At 36.3% G+C, this 16,193-nt stretch overlaps 1 pseudogene; it reads right to left on the bottom strand.

The window, feature by feature from the left end:
* Window positions 1-3,507: 3,507 nt before the first annotated feature.
* LOC100389016 (nitric oxide synthase-interacting protein pseudogene) lies at window positions 3,508-4,436 on the bottom strand (annotated as a pseudogene).
* Between the last annotated feature and the right edge of the window lie 11,757 nt (window positions 4,437-16,193).

Genomic DNA, 16,193 nt, shown 5'->3' with positions numbered 1-16,193 from the left:
AAAGTTGCATCTTCATACAGCCGTGACTGTAAGATGGAAGTGGAATACTATTGTAATTGTTGTGAGTGACATGGGGTTGTGAGCTTAATTGGCTGTCTTGTCCTGTTTGGACTAGATTCAGGATATATTCATTTTGCCCTGATAGACTTTTGTTATGTCTATCACACTTTAAGACTTAATGAATCTTACATAACCCATCACATTATGGTCATCCTCAGATGCATGCTCGTTTGGTCTCTCATGATTAAATGTTCAAAGACTACCAAAGTCCATAGTACACCAAGATGTGTAAAAATATATTATACTTTGCTGCTAATGGCATAGCATTTCTCAAGAAACCCAGGGATACACACTGTGGTTCACACACTGAAGCTTATTGTAAGCTTCACACTACATCATTTTCTCCTGTTGGCACTTCCAGTACAATAAACTATGCTAGATCACATGGTCAGAGCAATGGATCCCTGGCTGACCACACCTGCTACAAGTTTTTTTCTTGCTTTAAGCCCTACTCAAAACTTGTAGCTTTCATATCACCAGGCATATGGGACAGAACAATAAACTTAGATATAGAAAATGTTGCATTCAGATTCCAGAAGGTATGATTAGGCCTCGTGTTTCTCTCTGTGTTGAAGAATAAGAATATAGTACTTATCTTTTACTTTGGAGAGATTACTCCAACATACCTCTGACCACTGGATGCTTACAAAATTCATTTAAAATGACTGTTCAGTTTTTTTTAATGTGAAAGCATTTAATTCGGAAAAATTTGTATACACAAGCTATCAGTAAGACTGGAAATCAACTCTGGCTTTGAAGAAGAGAGAGGGAGAGAAGATAGGCTAGATGTGTCCTAGACTGCTATGCAGTCTAAGAAAGACACAACAATGGTCCTGAGGAGTGTCCCAGTAAATGAAATCCATGAAAAAGATCCCACGTTTCCTACGCGTGGGTTTGCCTTGGTATTCCTGTTGTATTTATTCTTAGACTGGAAAGTCTGACCTTGGTACTGAGGAACCGTGTTAAGGAAAATGTAGTCCACAATGGGCGTGGTTTCAAAGGCAGGAATTTCCCAGCACCTTACCTCTATCCACGTCCCCATCTGGGAGCTTAAAGTTCTTTGACTTTCTAGTGCTGGGCTACGTAGACATTCCAGGTGTGCTTCTTTGTTCAAAAAGCCAGCAAAAAGCTCTGGGAAGAAGGGCCTCCGTTGTCCGAAGTAGCAGCCAATCTGGTATCAGAGTCAAAGATCAATCACTCCAGAGGAAGTTTGAAAGAACTCCTCTCACTGGACAAAAACATGAATGGGATGGGAATAACTCCAAGGTTACACCGCTCGTTACCTATACGGATATTCCCTCCGGATCTACCCTCCCCTCCCATCCCCTCCCCTCCCCGTCCCTCCCATCCCCTCCCCTCCCCTCCCCCCGTCCCTCCCTTCCCCTCCTCCCCCCTCCCCTCCCCCCTCCCTCCCCCTTCCCCCCTCCCTCCCCTTCCCTCTTCTTCTCCCCCCTCCCTACCTCCCCTTCCCTCCCCTAACCCCTCTCCCCTCCCCTCTCCCCTCCCCTCCCCTCCCCTCCTATCAGGGAAACTGGAAGAGTCTTTGGGACACCCGTGCAGCTCTGCTCCTCTCCAGTTACATCTCTGGCAATCTTGGTGATGGACGGGAAGGGAGCTGAACTCCTGCACCCCACCCTGGTTAGAGTACTAATGTTTCAATGGGTTTCAGAGTGCAGCAATTGGGGTTCTTAATCATTTACACTCCTATATAATTGGAGGTATATGAGGTGCATTATCACAGACACCACGTATATTTTACAGTATTAGCATGTGTGTTTAATAGAAAAATGTGTATAACATGATCTATAATATCAGGCAGAAATAGAATTAAATTCTACTTTTGCCAATTTTAGTGACATTAAAGTAAGATAGTTTACAGATCTGAGGCTGTTTACTCAGCTTAATAAATGTATATAATAACACTGTACTTACTACATGAGGAATAAATAAAACATCTGTCTCAGAGTAGGTAAGCAAGATTAAAATGGCAGGCATTCTTAGTTTTAAGATTGTCTCTATCTGTAGAATAAAGCTAAATAGTATGATCAATTGTGAAAATGAATTTGGTTCAAATATTTAATGAAATAGTCCCCTATATGCCATATATATATATATGCCATATATATATATAATGAAATAGTCTCCTATATGCCATATATATATATTTATATATATATATTTATATATATATATATATTTATATATATATATAGTAAGGGTTTTGATTTCTACAACTAGGAAACTAAATATTAGATAGAGATGTATATCTTTCTCTACAAATAAGAATCTATTTATGAGAAAGAATTTTTGCTGTAGGATAAAGAGTTAAATGACTGATGGATAAACAAGGGAATAGGTAGTAAAATGTAAAAGCATTTTGAGCCTACTCAGACATCACATTGGTTCTTAAAAGCACAAAATTAAGACTAAAAAAGGGTTTCTACAAGTAGCAAATACATGCAAATTTATCAGTAAAATCTAAATTAGGATAAGCTCATAGATTATGTAGGTATCTGTTCTCTTAATGCAATTTTATTTTATTGTTTAATATCAATTTTATTTACAGTAAATTACAAAAGTGTAATATTTATCATATTTGCATTACAAATCAGTACATTAAATAACATAGAGAAAAGTATCTCCTATATTCATTTGCAGAACTTATGTCTAGATTCACTGGAACCTACAGTAACAGGAAATAAAGGAGACTAACCTCATCTATTACACACAATAATTACAATAAAGAAAAGATTAGGTGAAATAAAAATTGCGTTGCCCAAGTACCTGAAGTATAGGAGGAATTTACCAAGAGGACTAATTCTTTCTAATGAAAAAATGCTTTTTTTTTTTTTTGAATAGCAGACTGTTAATGGGAGCAAGTATGAATGTTTTAAAATGAAACATGTCCACATTCTGAGTAGAATATTTAGCAGCCTGCAGTGATTTGGTCAGTATAATTTTCAAATCATTTACCATTTAATACTGACACTTCTACTAAAATAATTCATGCTGCGAAAATCTCTGCTTTTCAAAGCTAACATTAATTAAATTATATAAATAGGAATAAAAGTTAATTATATTAATCCAATTGTTTATTGAAAATACCCTTTAATTTCTCTTGAGTTTAGTAAGGTCTTATTGTATGCAACAAATTGGGTGTTTTGAATGCTGCTGTCCTAGAGATTTTATAAAGAATTAGAGAAATCCCGAGTTAAATGGGGAGGGGTGAAAAATGTGCTGCATTTCAATAATGCTTAAAGGAAATTTTACCCCTTTCCCGGTTTGAGAAAACTATGTCATGTGCTTGCTTTAAAATTCATTTCTATCATGAGCTGTAGTATTTGTAATTTGTGAGTTATATGTTGAATAGTTTTCTGATACGTTATTTCTGTTCTTTTTTTTTTTTTCCCCACACGCAGGCTGGTTTATTTGGTCTCTCGCGCGCACTCAGGCCTCCATCACCGGCCGAGATCTCTCTGCAGCTTCACTCCGGAGCCCGCGAAGCCGGTACCGCCCCGCTCTCGCACGATGGTGCCGCGGTCCGTGAGTTTGTCTCCACTCACAGGGTCCACCATGTACTTCCGAATCAGCTTCTTCACGCGTTCAAGGGTGACCACAGCCCCAGAGGGCCGCAGCACAGTGCAAGGGGTGGCGTTGCTCAGGCTGTCGCGGGTCGCAGGGCACACGTAGCTCTTGCTGCGTGTGATGAGCCCCACGTGGTCCCCCGAGCGGCGCAAAGGGCACGGGCGTCCGGTCCGACATGTGCAGGGGCTTTCCCAACATGGGGCAGGTGACTGTGCGGGACGGCTCCTCCAGCTTGCTGGCCTTGGCTTCGGGCGTCGTCGACGGGATCCAGAATCTGGGTAACACTTTGTCCTTGTCCTTACTTAGGGGACCCACGCTGGGCCCAGTTTGGGCATCATCTGGGCTAGTGGCCGAGAGGGCCTTGGCTGTGAAAGGGTTCAGGGACCACCTCACGATGACCGACTCCTTCTCCAGGAAGCCCCGCACGTGATCCTGAGACCCTGGAGTTCCTTCTGCTGCTCCCGCCTGGCGCCCGGCTGCTTCTCGCAGGCCTTCATCTGCCGGGGGATCTCCTTCTGCTGATGCGGAATGTACTCCTGGAGGGCCTCCCGCTCATACAGGTAGCCATCTGGGGTGACAACAGGATCGTGGCAGGGCTGCAGGCAGAGGCAACAGCAGTAAAGTCCTTCACAGCATCTGGGCTCAGTCAAATGTTCTGGGTCCCATAGCCTGAGGCCGCTGTGTCCTTCCGCTTTTCGTGGTAGGTGTAGACAACCCCCGCGATGCGGTTCTTCGCATGCCGAGTCATTCTCACGAGCTACTCTCTGTTCCTTGGTTGCTTCTTTAACTGTCTGCTATTTTTCTTGGAAGCTAAAATAAATATTACTTCCTTTAGCAAGCTTTTGTACATGTCTGAATTTTGATCTGTAAATATTTAACTTTGTATGAATGAATTTGTTATAATCTTTATTTGATAACAACTTTTAAATATTTTTCAAAGTACACATGCTGGATTATATTTCTAGGGGGAAATCCATTAATCATACTTTTAAATCTTTCATTAAAAAGATAATAAATTTGAGAACTGAGTGTTGATATTAATGAATCCTGTTGTATTCTCCACATTCTTGGATACCGTCATGTCTGTGTCTTTTTCTGAGACTGGCTACTCTGTGGAGACAGCAGAAATAAAAAAAAAATGTGTATATATATATATATACACGCACAAACACACACACATATATATATGGTAAAAATTGTATGTATGTGTATATACACACACAAATATATGGTAAAAAATGTAGAGAATATGACATCCAAATATACATGACAAAAAGTAATAGACTGTTACCAGTTTTCCCACGCACATGTACCCCAAAACCTAAAATGCAATTAAAAAAAAAAAGTGTGGAAAAAAAAGACTGTTACCAATACTTTAAGTTGTTTCTGCAAAGACACATATTCAGTTTTTCACATTCTTCTTGGAAGTCAGAGGCAGTTACGCTTGATGAAAAGAAGTGAGAAAGCCTTAGTTTCCTTATGGTATGACCTTGCCTGATCAATCTCATGAGAGAAGCAAAACGAGAAATAAATAGAAGAGTTTTGTGCTTCAAGATTCAGTCTCATGAAAACAGTCATAAACATCATGTAGACCAAGTTTGTATTTCTCTAGCATAGAAATGGCGAGCTTTGCCAAATTTGAACAGTAAGGGTTCCATTGTCATTGGGGCATCAGAGTTATTGGAGATCAGCTAACATTAATCAGAAAGTCATCCTTTCTAAACTAACAACAAAAAAGCAGTATTGAGCATTAAAAAAACATGCTGGTGTTTATTTCATACTTTTCAAAATACCAATTTCTTTCAGAATAGAATAGAGAGTGGAAGATATTTAGTGAATAATCATTGCAGGCCCACTGAGTGTCAAAGTTCTAGGAGAGATTAAGATTGGCCTCAGAATTTCCCTTCTAAGAATTGACTTACAGTTGGTAATAAAAATACTAGTGAACTAGAGAACTTAGTGAAATATGCACAAGTTTAAATAGCAGAATGGATCAAGCAGAAGAAAGGATATCAGAGGTCGAAGACCAACTTAATGAAATAAAATGACAAGAACAGAGAAAAAAGTATGAAAAGGAATGAGCAAAGTCTCCAAAAAATATGGGACTATGTGAAAATACCCAATCTACGTTTGATTGGTGTACCTGAATGTGATGGAGAGAATGAATCCAAGCTGGAAAATACTTTTCAGGATATTATCCAGGAAAATTTTCCCAATCTAGCAAAGCAGGACACTATTCAACCCCAGGTAATACAGAGAACACCACAAAGATATTCCTCAAGAAGAAAAACCCCAAGGCACATAATCATTAGATTCACCAGGATCGAAACAAAGGAGAAAACACTAAGGGCAGCCAGAGAGAAAGGCCAGGTTACCCATAAAGGAAAGCCTGTTAGACTTACAGTAGATCTCTCAGTGGAAACCCTACAAGCCAGAAGAGAGTGGGGGCCAATATTCAACATACTTAAAGAACAGAACTTTCAGCCTAGAATCTCATATCCTGCCAAACTAAGCTTCAGAATTGAAGGAAAAATAAAATCTTTTATGAACAAGCAAGTACTCAGAGATTTTATTACCACCAGGCCTGCTTTACAAGAACTTCTGAAAGAAGCATTATATATAGAAAGGAACAACCAGTATGAGCCTTTCTAAAAATATACCAAAAAGTAAAGAACATCAACATAAAGAAGAATTTACATCAACGAATGGATAAAATAGCCAGTTATCATTAAATGGCAGTAACCCTAAATTTAAATCGACTAAATCCCCCAATCAAAAGATACAGCCAAAACCTAACGGTATATCCAAAGATACACAAAGAATCAAAACAAAGGGTTGGAGAAAAATTTACCAACCAAATGGGGAGCAAAAATAAATAAATAAACAAAAAGCAGGAGTTGCAATTCTCACATTTGATAAAATAGATTTCAAAGCAACAAAGATACAGTGGTAAAAGGATCAATGCAACAATAAGAGATCTTAATACCCAGATACATAAGACCCATAACGGGATTTAGACTCAATGAGACAGAAAATTAATAAGGATATCCAGGACTTCAACTCAGATCCGGAACAAGTAAACTCAATAAATATTTACAGAGTTCTCCATTTTAAATACACAAAATATTGATCGGCCATTATTAATACCCATTTTTAGAATAAAGCAATATTCCTATTTTCTCTCCCTCTTTTTCTTCCTTTCTTCCTCTCCTTCTCTCCTTTTATTACTTTTCAACATCCTAGTTTCTCACCTCTACTCAATACATTCCTCTGAACACCCTATTCCTTGTGATTCTCCCGTTCCACTGGAAAAAAAAAAAAAAAAAAAAGAAAGAAATCTGCTATCTGAAGTTTTAGAAAGATCCAAGTAAAACAAAATATTTCTCAACTGAAAGGGCAGAGTTTATTTTTAGAAATAACTCTTTTTTAAGCTTGGGAATAGGATCTAATAGATTCTCACACAGAAACAGGCGTGAGCGCCAACAGAAAAAAAAAGAAAGGCATAAAAATACTAATGTAAACAGATAATTTGCTCATAACCAATAATACATTTTGTTTGAATTCCCTAAATTTACTTCCAGGGCAGTTACAATTTAACCATGTAATTTCAGGAAACACCCCTTTAGGCTTAAAATTATTTACTTGTTATGTGTCAGTTCTTAAACTGACTGAATAGAGATAATGGAAGTATTTACTTTTCTTGATTTCACTCATATGGTCAGTTTCATTTGTAAAAACAAATCTTAGCAAATCAAAAAACATTGCACTGACAAGCTGTGAGCAATGACAGTAATTCCACTAATGCAGTTGCCAAGTACACTAATTATCCTAATGATGATCCAGTTGTCTGATAATCGCATCCCCCAGGGACCATATACAGTCAATCCACACAGCTGCAGAGTCCTCTCCAGGCTCATTTTGCTTTTTCCTGGCTTGGTATAAACTACATAATATTACTTTATTAGCATAAAATAATCATCATAGCTGAACATGAGCTGAACATACAGACAGCTAAAATACTAAAGGGTAAATGAAGAGGCTTCTACATGAGGTGCCAGATCCTATCAGTCATTTCTCCAATGCCAGACAGAGCCATAGTTACAACCACAAATCTCCTTTCATCTAAAATAGTCATGTGGGTTTTGAAGAAGTGGGAATACTCAAGTGATTTATTTACCTAAATCAATAGAATCTTTGCTTGATAAAAAGTAGTTTGAAAATAAAGCTGTATAGATTTATAGGCAAATGCTTTTTTTCTTTCCTCTTGAATGCTCTGGCACCAGCCAAAAATGGTCTTAATAAGTATATTGAATTTTAACATATAATTTGCAATGAAAATTATTTAGCTATCACTGAGGTAAGATAGTAAAATTTATATTTGGAGAAAGGAAATTTAATGGTTATTTAAAATTCACTACTTTTGTAAAAATCATCTCTCTTTCTCTCTCTCTCTGTTTTTTAAATGATTAGACTTTGTCAAAAACTGAAGAATTTGAGCTTCTAACTCTGCATGATAGCAAGCTAGTCTGCCTTAGTTGCATGGATTCAAGCAAAAGACTAAAGATTTCCTTTTTTTTGCACAGGAAACAGCATGAGTTCCTTGGTTCTTTCTCTTTGCCTTCTGGGTTCTATGCAGCGAATGTGAAGCTGCTCAGGTAGATGCTGTTCACACTGTTGATTTTTGTACAACTGAGGAAACATTAACTTAGGAAACTTCATCTTTTAAACGGGCTTCCAGAAAACCAAATCAATGTTTGCCCCAGAGGGAAAGATTATCTTTATTGTCTTAGATAGCAATGGAGTCTGTATTTGCCCCACATGGAGAAACTATCCCTAACTTTCAAGGCTGTTTGCACAGCCTTGAAAATGTTGTTTAGAAAAATGTAGCAGAGTAATGTCTCTTCTCAGAAGATGTGTAGAAACACAACACTGTTGAAAAAGGATCTCCCAAAAGATTTCTTTCTTTTTTTTTTTTTTTTTTTTTTTTTTGAGACGGAGTTTCGCTCTTGTTACCCAGGCTGGAGTGCAATGGCACGATCTCGGCTCACCGCAACCTCCGCCTCCTGCGTCCAGGCAATTCACCTGCCTCAGCCTCCTGAATAGCTGGGATTACAAGCACGTGCCACCATGCCCAGCTAATTTATTGTATATTTAGTAGAGACGGGGTTTCACCATCCAACAGATTTCTTGGTTCTATAACTATTCCAAACTATAACCATATAAATAATTTTTAGAAACCATCATCCTCCAATCATAATTTATTTTGGTGTTATATATAACTTGAGTGAGATAATAAAACATAGCAAATGGAAACAAGAACAGAACAGGTATATAAATTCAACGTGTGGAAATTCCTGTTGTAGGTTAAAAGGGACCCATAGTTAGGCAGAGGGAGCATTCAGAAAACAATACAGGCCCCATTGACAGGGCGGAAGAAGGAAAAGAGGACTGACAAGAAAGAGATTCAGATTGTAGTGAAATTCCTGGAAACACTCCACCAACTGGATAAGGAACCCTGGAGCCAAGACCATCACCATCTGAGTTAGGAGCTCATCTCCAGCATCCACATTGAACTCAGTCATTGATGGGGAGCAATCTCAGGTTTGGCTCATGTATTTTGGGTACTGAGCATGTAGCAAGTATTGTCTGTCTATACACCAAAAGCAGATCCTCTCTTCAGTGACCAGATCAGTGTACTCATTCAGCTACTAGAGCGGGGATAGTGCCATTTTAATCAAGCACTGTTACTTACGTGTAGGAATGTCCTGTGTTTTATAAATATTTCAAAGATGTCCATGCTCCAAAGTCCTAATTAAGGATAAGTGCTTTTATGTTTTTTGATCTGGGAAGACAATGTAAATCCATAGTCTCTTTTAACATAGCATGAAAGTTTATAGGAAGAAACAAAATGAAGAGCACACACGACTCCCAAGTCATAGTGTAGGACAGGGGTTAGCAAAAATTTTCTTCAAGAGAATGGATAGTAAATATTTCTTCTTTTATACCATATAATCTCTGTTGCAAACACAAAACTCAGCTTTTTGCAGTGTGGCAGCAGCGATCACCAATACATAAACAAATTAGTGTGGCTCTATTCCAATAAAACTTTTTTAGAAAATGTTGGAGGACTTGATTTCGCCTGTGGACCATATTTTTCTGGTTCTGGCTAAGCAACAATTTACCACATGCTCCATAAGTGTTCCTCATCTGTACTTGGTCAGTAGTAGGATTGAGCAACAGCTGATAGTTTGGTCTAAGATGTACGGAAGCCAACATTGGACGTGTATGTTTTCTTTGAAAAGTTATAATGTTTACCACTGAAGTGAGAACCTTCAGGACGTCACAGACAGATCTGCTATTGTGAAGAATTCTATACTTTCATGTAATGGAAGAAGGCATAAAGGCTTATGCTGCCTTTATGGATCAAATGAGTATATGGAGGGATGGTATGGGGATTGGGAAATAGAGAAGATACAATGATTATCCCAGTATTTTCTATTCTTATCATCTCATGTGTTGAAATGAGTGCCTATTTAAGGAAAAAGAACATATATTCATTCTTACTTAATGGTTCAAGAATTGAGATAGAACTAGATAATAAACTAAGTGCTTTCATGATATACAATGTATTTTGCTCTAAGAAAAGAAAAAAAAAAGAAACAGAATGAGAGAGAGAGATGATAAAAGTGAATATAAACTTCTGTGATTTACTTTGGGCTTTCAAAATATAACACTGAAGATAAAAACTCGGGTATAGGTAGTTTATTTTGATGGTAATTTCTTTTATTTGGAAGTGATCTCAAGAAGTAGGAATAAAGTAGAGTAAGAAAAATAGGAGGAATATGTGATACAACGTTGTCATTATCCAACTCGCTATGGTACATAACACAAGTTCATTTTTTCTGGGACCATTGGTAAGTAGAATTTGCCACCCAGAATTGTTCATCTGTGGACTGCAGCTAACCTCTCACTTCTGAGATGTGCTAATCTATGGGCCCAGTGGTCTGCCACTTGGCTAAAATCCCTGTGTGAGAAAGTGAAAAGACCCAGGTCTACAATGGTGCTGGAAGCAGGATGCCATCAGGTGTTGGTGAATCAGAGTTCACATGACCTGTCTAGAGTAGCCAAAGCTGAATCCAGAGGCAGCTGAGTGTAGGTGATGTAGGGTGAAAAGGTATCTGTCTGCCGACTTGTATTTGATTATATGTGTTCTCTGCATAATCAAGGGATCATGTACTTTTTTCTTAATTTGGGTACTCTTTATACAGCTTTTATTAGGAATATAAGCAGTATCTCTACCAGAATTCTTGGATTTCCTGAGATCCTCAAGATAATAAACACATTGAGATGGGTTCTCCTTTTTAAGACTGGCATTCATTAATTGCCATGATAAAGAGAACAGGCAATACATTGTTCTAATATTGCAGAGATGGCTGAGCACCAGTCTTTTCATACTCTTTTCTTTAATCCAAATACTGATTTCATGACATTCCGTATGCTTACACAAGTATATGATACTATTTGTGTTCAGAGAATAAAGTTAAATGAGAAGAACAAAGATGTTAAGTATTGTTTTTAATGGTATCCCTGATATCCTTGTTAATACTTCTGCAATGTTTGCAGATTCTCATTCTGTAATTTGGGCATCTGTTTAATAGCCTTAGTTGGATCTCTCCTTTGATCTTCTACTTGTTTGAAAATTTTTCTTATTTTCTCAGAATAGACATTATTGACTTATCCACTCAGTTTTTTTCTCATTTTAACTAGTGCAAAATAATTTCTTAAACAATTCTTTATCTCCTTTTTAACTATTTCAATTATTTTTCTAGACTCCAAATTTTTCGAATCCTAAAGCGATGATAGAGTACATCAGTACCAACTAATGTCAATATCTAGTGAGCATATTTTAAAATACAGGGAGGACATGAGGGCCCCTGTCTCCCACATGTATGACTAAATCGACTTTTTTCTCTTACCACTCCCTGAGTGGCCTGATTGTAAAATCTCACTTGGACCTAGACCAGAAGAGAGAAGATTGGCTAATGCTAGTGGTCTAGTTACTAATTATACGAAGGTGTTTATTCTGTGAACTATACCATTTTAGAGCTGGATGATAAACACGTTTCAAATTGAATCCAAGCTCTGATTAAGGAGTAGTGGTTGACCTGTTTATTGATATTTGCAAGGACAGAAAGTAGAGTAGTGGCTGCTTCTGAGCTAAATATTACACACTCTGCCCTGGATAAATTATAATGAGGCTATCAGAGAACTCACTCTCACCATGAATGAGCTGTGTTTGCTTGGTCTACTAACTCCATTCTACCTGTTTATTTACAACATGAAGTTAGTACTAATACCTACTAAAGGACTAGCTAGTACCTAGAGCTAATACCTATCTAAAATACCTTTTTGCATTTTTCTTGTGATGTAATGAATAAAGGGAACTTAGTAAGTTGCTTAGCAGAATGCCTAACAAAAATTAAGAGACCTACAAATGCTAAATTGTAATAATAATAATCATAATCATGCAAATGATAAGCATCATTCACCTGTGCTCACAATTTTACATCTTGTCTCTTTTCACACAAAACATGTAAAACGTTATTTTACCATAATTCTATAAATAAAGACAAATAAATATTGAAAATGTGTTTATCTTACAAAAGATCAAAAAATCAAATTTGAGCAGAAGTATAATCAGCTTGGTGATTTACTGTCTTTTAATCATTGTTATCAGGTGCATGTGTATCTTCATTATTGTATTAATAACAAGTTTTAGTAATATAAATAGAATTGACAAATATTTGCTTTAAAAATATGTTTCTCAAAGCCCTGGTTTTAATTATCTGGACTTGAGAAGATTATTATAACAAAGGTATGTATTAGCTTAGGAGTGCAATATTTATTAGAAAAAAGTTTACAGAATATTTCTTTCAGAAGAAAATGGAAAAAAAGCATATTATACATTTAGAGAGGTAGCTATTAAGTGTGTTCACATTCAAATTTAGCAATGTTTTGCATTGGTAGCATTGCTTGCATTTGGCTAGATTTGCCTTCTTCAAAGTAAGTAAGTAAATACAACTGATATTTCTAAATGGGTCTTGGGAGTAAGTAAGTTAACAATATGAGCTTCTCCCGAAATTTCAGCCTTCAAGGAGACACAACACAAAATATACCATAAAAAATGTATAGGCCATATGTTGTTAAAAAGGAAATCCCCAAAATCATGTTGTATCAGAATGTAGACAAGTCCAACAAGAACCCTTCTACAGCATTAGAGGAGGAATATTCTTTGCCACAGCATTGTTATCTGCTTCCACCATGTGATTGGCATTGGCCAGTTGCGTGTCTGCAGAAGTGATTATATGTGCTCTTATGACTTCAGGAAATAAAGGAGGCAAAATAGGTCAACGAAGTGTGTTTGATGTGGACAGTGACCAGAGAGGTCAGAGAATTAGATTTCTTACATGACTCTTTCATATATAAAATCATTACTAGTCATAATTCTCTAAACTATAATGGCTCACTAGGATTGAAATTTCTTATGCACTCGTTCTATGGCCTTATTTCAGAATGTCTGAAACTGAAAGTATATATAGTCATAAAAGACCAATTCCCCTAAAACTGAAAGCCTATAATAATTCTACCCAATTATGTAGAATAGATACCAAAAATGTTTCCTGTTTGTGCCCAGGGCAGAATTAATTATAGTAAAATATCACTTTTCTAGTTGTCTTCATTGTGATGGGATCACCTGTGTTTATAATGAAAGCCACCATTACTTTCAATATATTTAAGGATATTCAGAGTAAATGTACCTTCTTCTGAGTCACCTTTACTTTAATTTTCTACTTCCACTGAATATTTCATATTTATTGTAGCTTCCCTCAGATGTACTAATTCTTTCTGTCACTATTTTGTTCCACTGAAACAACTCTGGACCTAGTCCTTCCAAAAAAAGAAAAAAAAACACTAATATTCATCTCTATAGAAAGCTTTGCTTAAGATTTGGGGCTTATATTCATAAGCTAGCTCTTCTTTAAATAATAGGAAAACAATAATAGATATAATAGATATTCTGTTCTTGAAATTCCGTGGTCATCCTAACTACAGAGTACCTCTAACTAGAATTGTTTCTCCTTGTTCTCTAAACCTGTTTTATTTGGCTCCTGTCCAGAAGTAAACATTTCTCTTAGCTTTGCTACTTTACTCTGGTCTGTTTTTCCCTGTGACAAACATGATTCTGTACAGTTTTTCATATATTCCAACCATTATGAAGGAATTTTACAAAAATTTATCTCTCTATTCATGGCTGTAAAGATTTTATCTATTAGTGATCCAAAAAGAATGGCAGAAACTTTGAAATAAATGCCTTCTCTTTAGCAGGTAGCAGTGTGGCTTACTTTGCCAACATACTCTGTAAGAATAAAGGAGCACTTTATAGATCTATTTTGTCTAGTACAAAGATGTCTTTTTATTCCCTTCCTGAAAGGTTAGGTGTCCACAGGAAGGTTTTGTTTAGTTATTAATACAAAATTTTGCTTTTCTTTTCCTTGAAATTTAGATTTGCAAAGGACTTTAGTGAGATTATCTAAAATAATGCCTTTCTTTTTATCCACAAAAAGCATTGTCAGGTCTTGTAGTGGATGATAAATTTCAGAATATTGAATTGTAGTCCTCTCACATTCTGACTTAAAATTATTAGAATATTTCCCATTTTATTGAGTGTCTTAATTATATTTTTTAATTTTAGCTATATAAATAAATGACCTCTAGGTTTCTAAAGCTAAAAGCAAGAAAAAGCTAAGCACAATCCAATTTTTTCTGGTGTTGTAAAAAATGATTCAAATCCCATATAATTTTCAGTAGAAAAACAATGGATAAGTATGTAAAGTACATGCAAAATAATAGCAAAACAGAAAAAATGTGGGTGGACAGTGTAAAATAACAGTGAAAATTGATAGAGATATAAATAAGCTGTATTCAAAAATGGTGTGAGTTGATTGGCAAAGATGTATTGCAGTAGGATTAGTCACAGATGCAAACAATTTGCAGGATAATTAGAAATACTCCTTGGCATATTGACTGACCATTAAAAACTAAATTCATTTTAATAAATCTATAATTATAAAACAGGGCTATGATGGATCTGTTTGTGAGCCTCTCTCTCTTTGACCTCCTCACACATGTACACATGTCCTTCACAGATAAAAAAGCACAAAAGGCACTTCTACTTTTAGAGGTTTCTTGTTGATTATGCTGTTGTTGTTTTTATTTTTGATGTCCTCATCATTATGATAAGATTTGGAGGTAACATGAATTTGTTAGCAAATTGATCAACATTTTAAAAAACAAGTGAAGCTCCCTGCATTTGTTAATAGGCCATTTAAAACTAGTATTAACTTAATATTTTTGCATGAAATATTTTAGATGATATAGAAATTTGACAAAATTTAGCAAAATGAAGAATGTTTTGAAATCCTAGTCATCTAATTTGTTGGTTGGTATTTCCAGTAGCTTAAAAGTGAATCAGGTCAGAATGAGAATTTCCCTATTTTAAGAACTAGAATTTAGCATAGAATGTTCACCAGAAGACAAGGCACTACTTCCATATTTTTTATTATCACCCTATTTTATGAAATTTAAAAACTTAGTTGACCAGCTGACTATAGGATAAAGCTAATACAGTAGTCCACCATTATCTGAGGTTTCACTTTCTTCGGTTCCAGTTAGCCACTGTCAACTAGAGTCTGAAAATAACAAAATAAAAACTTTCAGAAGTAAACAATTCATAAGTTTGAAATTGCACCTAGTTATCAGTAGCATGATCAAACACTGCATCATCCTGCTCTGTCCTGCCAGGAACTTGAATCAGTTATTAATCTAGAACATCCATGCTGTATAGGCTACCTGCCTGTTTTAGCAACTTAGAAACCGTCTGTTATTAGACTAATGTGAAATTGCAGTGCTTGTGTTCAGGTAATCTTTATTTTACTTAATGCTAGCCTTAAAGCTCAAGAGTAGTGATGCCAGCATATTCATATAATTGTTCTATTTTATTATTATTTGTTTTTGTTAACCTCTTACTGTGCCTAATTGATAAATTCAACTATATTATAAGTAGGTATTCATGTAAAAATATATAGTGTATATAGGGCTCAGTACTATCTGCTGTTACTTTTTTTGTTGTTGTTAACTTTTAATTTAAGCTCAGGGATACATGTGTAGGATGTGCAGGTTTGTTACAGAGGTAAACATGTGTCATGATGGTTAGCTGCACAGATCATCTCATCTCCCAGGTATTAACTGCACCATCCCTTAGCTATTCTTTCTGATTCTTCCCCTCCTTCCACAATGCTGACAGGCCCCAATGTGTGATCCCCCCACAATGTGTCCACATGCTCTCATCATTCAACTCTCACTTATAAGTGAGAATATGAGGTATTTGGTTTTCTGTTCCTGTGTTATTTTGCTAAGGATGGCTTCCAATTCCATCCGTGTCCCTGCGAAGGACAATCTTTTTCCTTTTTATGATTGCATAGATTTCT

This window comes from Callithrix jacchus, chromosome 3 (genome assembly GCF_049354715.1).
Source record: "Callithrix jacchus isolate 240 chromosome 3, calJac240_pri, whole genome shotgun sequence".
NCBI classification, from domain to species: Eukaryota; Metazoa; Chordata; class Mammalia; order Primates; family Cebidae; genus Callithrix; species Callithrix jacchus.
The sequence above is the reverse complement of the archived record's forward strand: the minus strand, read 5'-3'. Positions and strand labels throughout refer to the sequence as shown.